Source organism: Malaclemys terrapin, chromosome 6 (assembly GCF_027887155.1).
Source record: "Malaclemys terrapin pileata isolate rMalTer1 chromosome 6, rMalTer1.hap1, whole genome shotgun sequence".
Taxonomy (NCBI): domain Eukaryota; kingdom Metazoa; phylum Chordata; order Testudines; family Emydidae; genus Malaclemys; species Malaclemys terrapin.
This window is the reverse complement of record NC_071510.1, coordinates 79,399,413-79,408,067: the sequence shown is the minus strand read 5'-3', so window position 1 is coordinate 79,408,067 and position 8,655 is coordinate 79,399,413. Positions and strand designations below refer to the sequence as shown.

General features: G+C 46.4%; 1 pseudogene; it reads left to right on the top strand.

Annotated features, from left to right (window-relative positions):
* The first annotated feature begins 1,629 nt into the window (after nucleotides 1-1,629).
* Nucleotides 1,630-7,956, top strand: LOC128838802 (DNA (cytosine-5)-methyltransferase 3B-like; annotated as a pseudogene).
* Nucleotides 7,957-8,655: the final 699 nt, after the last annotated feature.

Here is an 8,655-nt window from a genome sequence, read left to right as displayed (position 1 = left end):
TGCCTCACACCGTGTGGACACTTTGAAAGCTCCAACCGAGATTGGGATTCCTTCATGGGAGAAGATCTAGCTCAGGTCACCAGCAAATATCCCCACGTCTTTGCTAAGAACAAGTTGAACTGTGGTAAGATCCAAACAGAAATCATGGTAGAGGATCCAGATCTGAGGCCACAGAGACAGCACAAATATTCGCAAGCAGCCCAGGAGGGGGATCCGGAGTACCATTGTCTCGTTAAAAGAACAAGGAGTCCTTGTCGAAACTGCCAGTGTCTATAATGCTCCAATATGGCCGGTTGCATCGTGATGTGTGGTACAAATTCGCATTCACATATGATAATCAGCAGTTAACATTCACAAGGATATCACAATGCACCCTCGCTTTGTCATAGAAATGTGACAAGAATGTGGAAACACCTGAGCCATAAAGACAAGGTCATCAGTTATGTGGATGACATTGTAGCCACAAAATCAAGAGAAGAAAATCTAAAAGTCTTAGATGAGGTGTTTGAAGGTCGTTCAAGAGACTGGATTTCTCATCAGTTCACAGAAGGCATAGTTGTTAAAACAGCAAGTGACTTATTTCGGAGTAGAACTAGTAATACACGGACACCGATCAGACGCAAGTAGAATAGTGCTTATCTGCAAGTTGTCAGCTCTGCGTGATATCACTCCTTTGAGGTCCTTTTTACGCCTTATGGGATTCTCAAGAGACTTTATAGATGGGTACGTGGAGATTGCTCAACCCCTCTGTGCCCTGCTCAGAAAAGGACAGGATTGGATCTGGGGAGACTGAGAGCAAGAAGCTATTTGTAAACGTAAACAAGCTTTTGTACAAGCCCCTGTGCTCGCATACCCCCATCCTAAAAAGCCATTTCATCTGCAACTCACCACTATGGGACAAGGGCTGAGCATTGTCTTGCTACAACAGAGTGGTGCAAGTCTTAAGCCTGTAGCCTATGGATCAAAACATCTGTCTGAGATTGAAAAGAGGTACTCGCCCTATGAGAGAGAGATTTTGGCTTTTATCTGGTCCCTGAAACATCGGGAATATCTTATCAGGATGGACCCAGTGGTGCTACGGACAACGCATATGTCCATACATTGTCTTGTCTAGAAATGTTAACGAAAGCAGGGCCTCCATACCTTATCCACCTGCACCTCAATAGAAAGGTGCAGGTGGATAAGGTAATGACCCTATCAATGGTCCCATTCACTCTGCTCACACAGGGTGAAGAGCATGAATGCCTACTGCTGCAGGAGGAGGTAGAAACGATCAAATCCCCTTTTCAGCTGGAGGTCTCCTTTGAAAAAGCTAAGAAGGTGGGTCAAGACATATGGGTAGTTATCATCAACAGGGCAAGCCTTCGTTCTGCCCAAGCAGCAGAGATTGTGGCAGTAGTAGTGGCCCATGATGCAGCATATTAGAAATCCGACATCATCATATGTTTTGACTCGGATTGGGTCATTAGAGCCCTCCTCGATTGGATGACAGTCTGGATAGCTAGAGACATGACCTCAGCTGATAACAAGCTGGTTGCACATGCTAAATATTTTGTGCATGCATGGAGATTGTCTGAAGCCAGGACAGGACAGACCTATTTATTTAAAGTAAGAGCACACAGGAAAAGCATGGCTGAAATCTCCATGCTAAATAACAAAGTAGACATCCTAGCAAAACAAGTGGCCCTTATGGGTCCTGAGAGACTCTGGGAGAAATCGAAGGACATCATATATAAGTTACAACCCGCAGAAGTACAAAGACAATTGGACATAATAGAGCTACAGAAACAGGACGAGGAAGTGATGAACCTACTGGGAATGAACTCATCATGGCCAGTAAGAATGATGCCAAGGACAACATTCCAGTTCTAGTCATCCCCAAATGCCTCAGAAAGGGACTGATCGTACTAACCCATCAACAGGGACATTTCGGGGTCAAGAAGACTGTTAAAAGGATCCTGATATTCGGATGGTGGCCAGAGGTGACTAAGGCTACAGAACAGCACATTTGGAACTGCCTACCATGCGCCGAGAACAATCCAGATCATCGAACTGTGAAGGGTGGGTCCACTATTACACCAGCCAATCAGGGAACCACGGCACTATCTACAAATAGACTACATTGGCTCTTGCCACGCTCTGGACAGGGAAACTGGTACTGCTTAGTCGTAGTGGATCCATTCTCTAAGTGGGTGGGAGCCTATCCAGCTAGGAATAACACAGCTGTAACCACCACACACATATTATTAGAGCAAACGTTTTCCAGATTCAGCCTCCCAAAGGTTATCGACTTCGATCAGGGGCCTCATTTTGTGGGGGCCCTGGTTAAGAACATTTGTTTGGCTCTAAATATTAGGCAGCAGGCCACCCCCAGAACTCTGGACTAGTGGAGCATACGAACAGGACTAGTAAGACAGCCCTCAGAAAGATCGTTGAGAGTTATGGCAAAAATTGGGACAGAAGGTTGCCTTTCGTGTTCATAGCAGTTAGATTATCTGTTGTATCTCATGGGTATATCCCCCATGAGATAATGACAGGGAGACTCATAAGAACCCCGGAGTTATGGTGGCTAGGAGGGGTCCCACCTGATTAATATCAACCCCATATACAGGTGGATCAGTACATCAGCCAATTGCTCCAGTTCCTCAGTGATGCACAAAGAGAGATTGCTGCCCAATTCAAATACAATATCTGTCAGATAGATAAAAGATTAAATTCAAACCTGAAATTTATTGAGTGGCAGATTGGAGACAAAGTCCTTTACAGATTCTTTTCAGAAAAGTACCATTCACTAAGTCCTCGTTGGGTGGGTTCCGTTGTAATCACCAATAAGGCTAGTCTGACTACCTATTAGGTAGAAATTAAGAATGGTAAAAAGAGGATTCTTAAGTGGTTCCACTCCACACATCTTAAAAAGTGGAAAGGCGATAGCTAAAGCTAATCGGTGAATGCTAACCTGTGTTTCTGTTTCCTCTATTTCAGGATACCACCAATCTGCTAGGAAAAATGTTGTATATAGCATTGTGTTCTACGTTTTAAAAATTTGTAATTACTTTAATTGTTAATCAAAATGAGCACTGGTATTGCCATGTAAACAAAACCCAAGAATCAATCTGGGAGGATGAACCATTTGGGGAATAGATTTTGAGTTTCCTAATCCTGAGTTGAGGAACTCAATTTCTGTGTGTGTGTGTGTGTGTGTGTGTGTGTGTGTGAGAGAGAGAGAGTTATTGCTATCTGGTTTGGAAAGAAGAAACCAGCAATAAAATATTAGTAGCATTTACTGAGAACAATAAAACACACGATCCCATAATTGATGAAGAGGGACAGATTAAATTCATAAGGAAAGTTACTAGCAAATGCGCGTGGTTATTTGGTGACGCCTTTCTGGAAGAATGTTCTAAAACACCAGAGTTATGGGAAGCTTCCAAAGGTTTTCATATCCAAACTGATATTCCCTCTCAAACAAAACCTGGGAAGCTAAGGGTAAAGCTCTACATGGGATCCAACACCTTTATAAAAGATGTGTTAAAGCGCATCTATATACCCCGTCATCCCACTATCAGATAAATATTAAATGTTTTAACTGTACTAAATCATGCTCTACCTCTGATAGCAGTGCTACGAATGTGTTCTGTGTTCACCAAAAGAACATAACTTTTCTTGTTAAATGTGTTAGAAATGTGACTGTGTATGTAAAATTGAATGATACATGTGTCTGGTGTGCAAACAGTTTGGGGTTAGAAAGAGTGCTGAGGTCCTGATGATTCCTAAACCATATGCAAACCCCATCAGTCCTGTGATTGTTAAGCATGATGTAAAAAGGCTGTTGATTATAAACCCAGTGTATTCATTGAAAAAAGTAATGCCTCTCCAAATTTCCATGTCTTTAGTTAATTGGCAATATTTTTCATACACTGCACCCTTGATAGCAGGATGGGATGCATGGATACATGGAGTAATACCCCGAAACACTCCCCCTGAAAGAAATAAGAGATACCCTAGCCAAGATTGTAGGAGGGGTGGGCATCCTTAACACCATCAACGACCAGGTCCTGGCAAGTAAGATAGGGGCTTTGGGACACGAAATTGCATCTTTCTGGTCTACACTAAAGGGTGAGGTCGAATTTAGTTGCGTTAGGTCAATTTAAAAATGGCTGTGTCCACACAACCAACCCCGTTCCGTCAACCTAAAGAGCTCTTAAAATCGACTTTTGTACTCCTCCCTGATGAGGGGAGTAACGCTAAAATCGACCTTGCTGGGTCGAATTTGGGGTAGTGTGGACACAAATCAATGGTATTGGCCTCCAGAACCTATCCCAGAGTGCTCCATTGTGACCACTCTGGACAGCACTTTGAACTCCGATGCACTAGCCAGGTACACAGGAAAAACCCCAGGAACTTTTGAATTTCATTTCCTGTTTGGTCAGTGTGGCAAACTCCGCAGCACTCAGCAGCACATGTGACCCATGCAGTCCCCCCAGAATCGCAAATGAGCTCCAGCATGGAGTGAAAGGGAGACACTGGATCTGATTGCTCTATGGGGAGAAGCATCTGTGCAGGCCGAACTCCAATCAAAAAGAAGAAATGTAAATATATTTGCCAAAATCTCACAGGGCATGTTGGACAGAGGCTACAACAGGGACACACACCAGTGCCACGTGAAAGTTAAGGAGCTAAGGCAAGCCTACCAAAAGACAAAGGAGGCAAACAGTCGCTCCCGGTCAGAGCTCCATACATGCCGCTTCTGTGATCAGCTGCATGGCATTCTAGAGGGGGGACCCTACCACTATCCTACCACTGTCTGTAGACACCTGCAAGGAGGGAGTCTCACACAAGAGGGAGGAGGATTTTGTGGATGAGGAGGAGGAGAATGCACAGCAAGCAAGCTGTGAATCATTCTCCCTGGCAGCCAGGACCTTTTCATCACCTTGGAGCCAATACCCTCCCAAGGCAGGATCCCCGACCCTGAAGCCAGAGAAGGCACCTCTGGTGAGTGCACATTTGTAACTACACTACAGGGTTTAAAAGCAATAGTGTTTAATGTTCGATTTGCCCTGAAGAATTGGGATGCATTCGTGGCCAGTACAGCTACTGGAAAAGTCTGTTCACATGTCTGGGGATGGAGCGGGAATCCTCCATGAAGCTCTCCTGGATGTACTCTGAAAGCCTTTGCAGAAGGTTTCTGGGGAGAGCTGCCTTATTTCGTCCTCCACGGTAGGACACTTTACCACGCCAAGCCAGTAGCAATTATTCTGGAATCATTGCAGCACAAAGCATGGCAGCGAATGGTCCTGGGTTTTGGTTGCATTCAAGCAACATTTGGTCTATATCATTCTGTGTTCGCCTCAGTAGAGTGATATCATTCATGGTCACCTGGTTGAAATAGGGGAATTTTTGTAAGGGAACAGTAAAAGGACCCCGTTCATGCTGGGCTGTTTGCGCTTGGCTAAAAGGGATCATCCTAGAGAATAGCCACACGGCGGGGGGGGGGGGGGGGAGGAGAATTATGTTGCCCAGCCGTGTGTGTTGTGTCACCATACCGGCAGGCGCTCAATATAAAAGGCAAAATGCGACCTAGTACCTAAAGCACATGTGCTGTCTGCTGTGAATTGCTTGATTCTCTGTGAAAGAGTCTCCCTTTTGTTCTCAGAAATGCATCATCTTAAATTTTATTCTCCCTTTTTATCTCCCCCCAGGTGCAAATGTTTCTATGCTCCCCCTATCATCTCCGTCCCTGAGGTCATCACAGATTAGAAGGCGAAAAAAATGCATTTGCGATGACATGTTTTCCGAGCTCATGCAGTCCTCCCTCACTGATAGGGTACAGCTTAATGCCTGGAGGCATTCAGTGGTAGAGGCCAGGAAAGAATTAAGTGAGCACGAAGAACGGAGGCAGGACGCGATGGGGGAGCAAACAGACATGATGACACATCTGTTGGAGCTGCAGGAAAGCCAACAAGAGCACAGACCCCCGCTGCATCCACTGTATAACCACATGCCCTCCTTCCCATGTTCCATATCCTCCTCACCCAGATGCCCAAGAACACGGGGGGGGGAGGGGGAAGAGGCTCTGGGCACCCAGCCACTCCACTGCAGAGGATGGCCCAAGCCACAGAAGGCAGTCATTCAAACAGTTTGATTTTTAGTGTGGCTACAATAAGCAATGTGACCTTGTCCTTCCCTCATCCCCCACCCCACCCGGGCTACCTTGTCTGTTATCTTTTTTTTTTTTAATTAATAAAGAAAGAATGCATGGTTTCAAAACAATAGTTACTTTATTTTGAAGGAGGGAGGGTGGTTGGCTTACAGGGAATTAAAATAAACAAAGGGGGCAGGTTTGCATTAAGGAGAAACACACACAACTGTCACACCGAAGCCTGGCCAGTCATAAAACTGGTTTTCAAAGCCTCTCTGATGCGCAGCGCACCTTGCTGTGCTCTTCTAATCGCCCTGGTGTCTGGCTGCTCAAAATCAGATGCCAGGCGATTTGCTCAACCTCCCACCCGCTATAAACGTCTCCCCCTTACTCTCACAGATATTATGGAGCACACAGCAAGCAACAATAACAATGGGAATGTTGGTTGCGCTGAGGTCTGACCTAGTCAGCAAACAGCGCCAGCGAGCTTTTAAACATCCAAAGGCACATTCTACCACTATTCTGCACTTGCTCAGCCTATAGTTGAACTGCTCCTTACTACTGCCCAGGCTTCATGAGCCATGGGAGCAAGGGGTAGGCGCGACCGCGCGGTGCTGCTGACTGAGAGGGCAGCCTGAGGCAGAAGCCTCCAGCTTGCGTGATATTCCAGGCAGGACTGAATCTCCATGAGATGAAACTTAAAGGAGAGAATGACCTGGAGTCTCTGGCTCCCATTCGGTGCTCTTAAGAGGAGGATGGCCATGTCTGTCCAGGCGCCCTGATTGACCTCACTGAGGAGAATTCCAAGGAGGCCTCCCAGAGCAGCAGTACCATGTCTGCCAGCAGCACCCAGGAGGACCAGAACAGATCCTCCGAGTTCGTCGCTGGCTAGCAGGAGAGCAGAGTTGCAGGGGACGTGATGGAATACCAGGATGGGAAAGATTTTGGAATTGGGGAGTTCATGTGGGGGAAGATCAAGGGCTTCTCCTGGTGGCCTGCAATCATAGTCTCCTACAGAGTCACGTCCAAATGTCAGGCAATCTCCGGAATGCGCTGGGTGTAATGGTTTGGGGACGGGAAGTTCTCCGAAGTTTCAGCAGACAAGCTGGTAGGTCTGATGGCTTTTAGGCAGCATTTCAACCACCCCATGTTTAATAAGCTGGTCTCCTATCAACGAGCCGTACACCATGTCCTGGAGGTTGCTAGGAGCCGGGCAGGGAAGACGTTTCCAGAACCCCCGGCCAAGCAGCTAAAGACTAACTTCTGCAACAACAGCAAGAAGCGGGTGGTTTCCGAAGTCACAAACAACAACAGGAGCCTTGAAGACAGTTGTTTATCATGCGGGAGAAAAAACCCAGCTACTTTCCACCCGCTGTTTGAGGGGGGCCTTTGCCAGACTTGCAGGGATCGATTCCTGGAGCTTTTCTACATGTACGACGAGGACGGGTACCTGTCCCACTGCACCGTCTGCTGCGAAGGCAAGGAGCTGCTGCTGTGTAGCAATGCCAGCTGCTGCAGGTGCTTCTGTGTCGAATGCTTGGAGGTCCTGGTAGGGCAAGGTACCTCGGCCAAAGCAAAAGAGCAAGAGCCCTGGAGCTGTTACATGCGTCAACCACAGAAGTGCTATGGGGTGTTACAGCGCTGCTGGGACTGGAATGTACAGCTGCAAAACTTCTTCACCAGTGACAAAGGACAGGAATATGATGCACCTAAAATCTAAAAAGGCCCGCACATTTCCCAGAGTCACTACCCTTGATAACAGAACGTCAGTGGTTGCATTGGCTACTTGGATCACAGCAGCCCCCACAGTAGACTTGCCCACAACAGCAGTGGTGACTGTGAGCTGAGCGGACTCCATGCTTGCTGTGGTATGGCGTATGCACGGGTAACTCAGGAAAAAAGGCGCGAAACAATTGTCTGCCGTTGCTTTCACAGAGGGAGGGGCGACTGACAACATGTACCCAAAACCACCCACAACAATGTTTTTGACCCATCAGGCATTGGGAGTTTAACCCAGAATTCCAATGGGCAGTGGAGACTGCAGGAACTGTGAGATAGCTACCCACAGTGCACCGCTCCATAAGTCGATGCTAGCCACGGTAGTGAGGGACGCACTCCGCTGACTTAATGCGCTTAGTGGAGACATACACAATTAACCGTATAAAATCGATTTCTAAAAATTGCCTTCTATAAAATCAACCTAATTTCGTAGTGTAGACATACCCTGTATTGCTTCCAATGGAACTCAGCAAATGGGTCCATCAGAAGGATAGCGAATACCACACTGTTAACCTGCAATCATGCATTGAAAAAAAAGGGGCTGAGATATACATGTAGCTCAGAAGTCATCGAGCTTTCTCATGTGTGTCTTAATTCGAAGGAGGGTAAATGCCATTATAAAATGCATCTGTCTGATTTTAATCATTCCACTATGGTGTTAGTGGATGACAGTTGTATTTGTATTCGCAGTTGGTGCAGTGAGTTTGTTGTTATTGTTTACCACAAAATTCCCCACA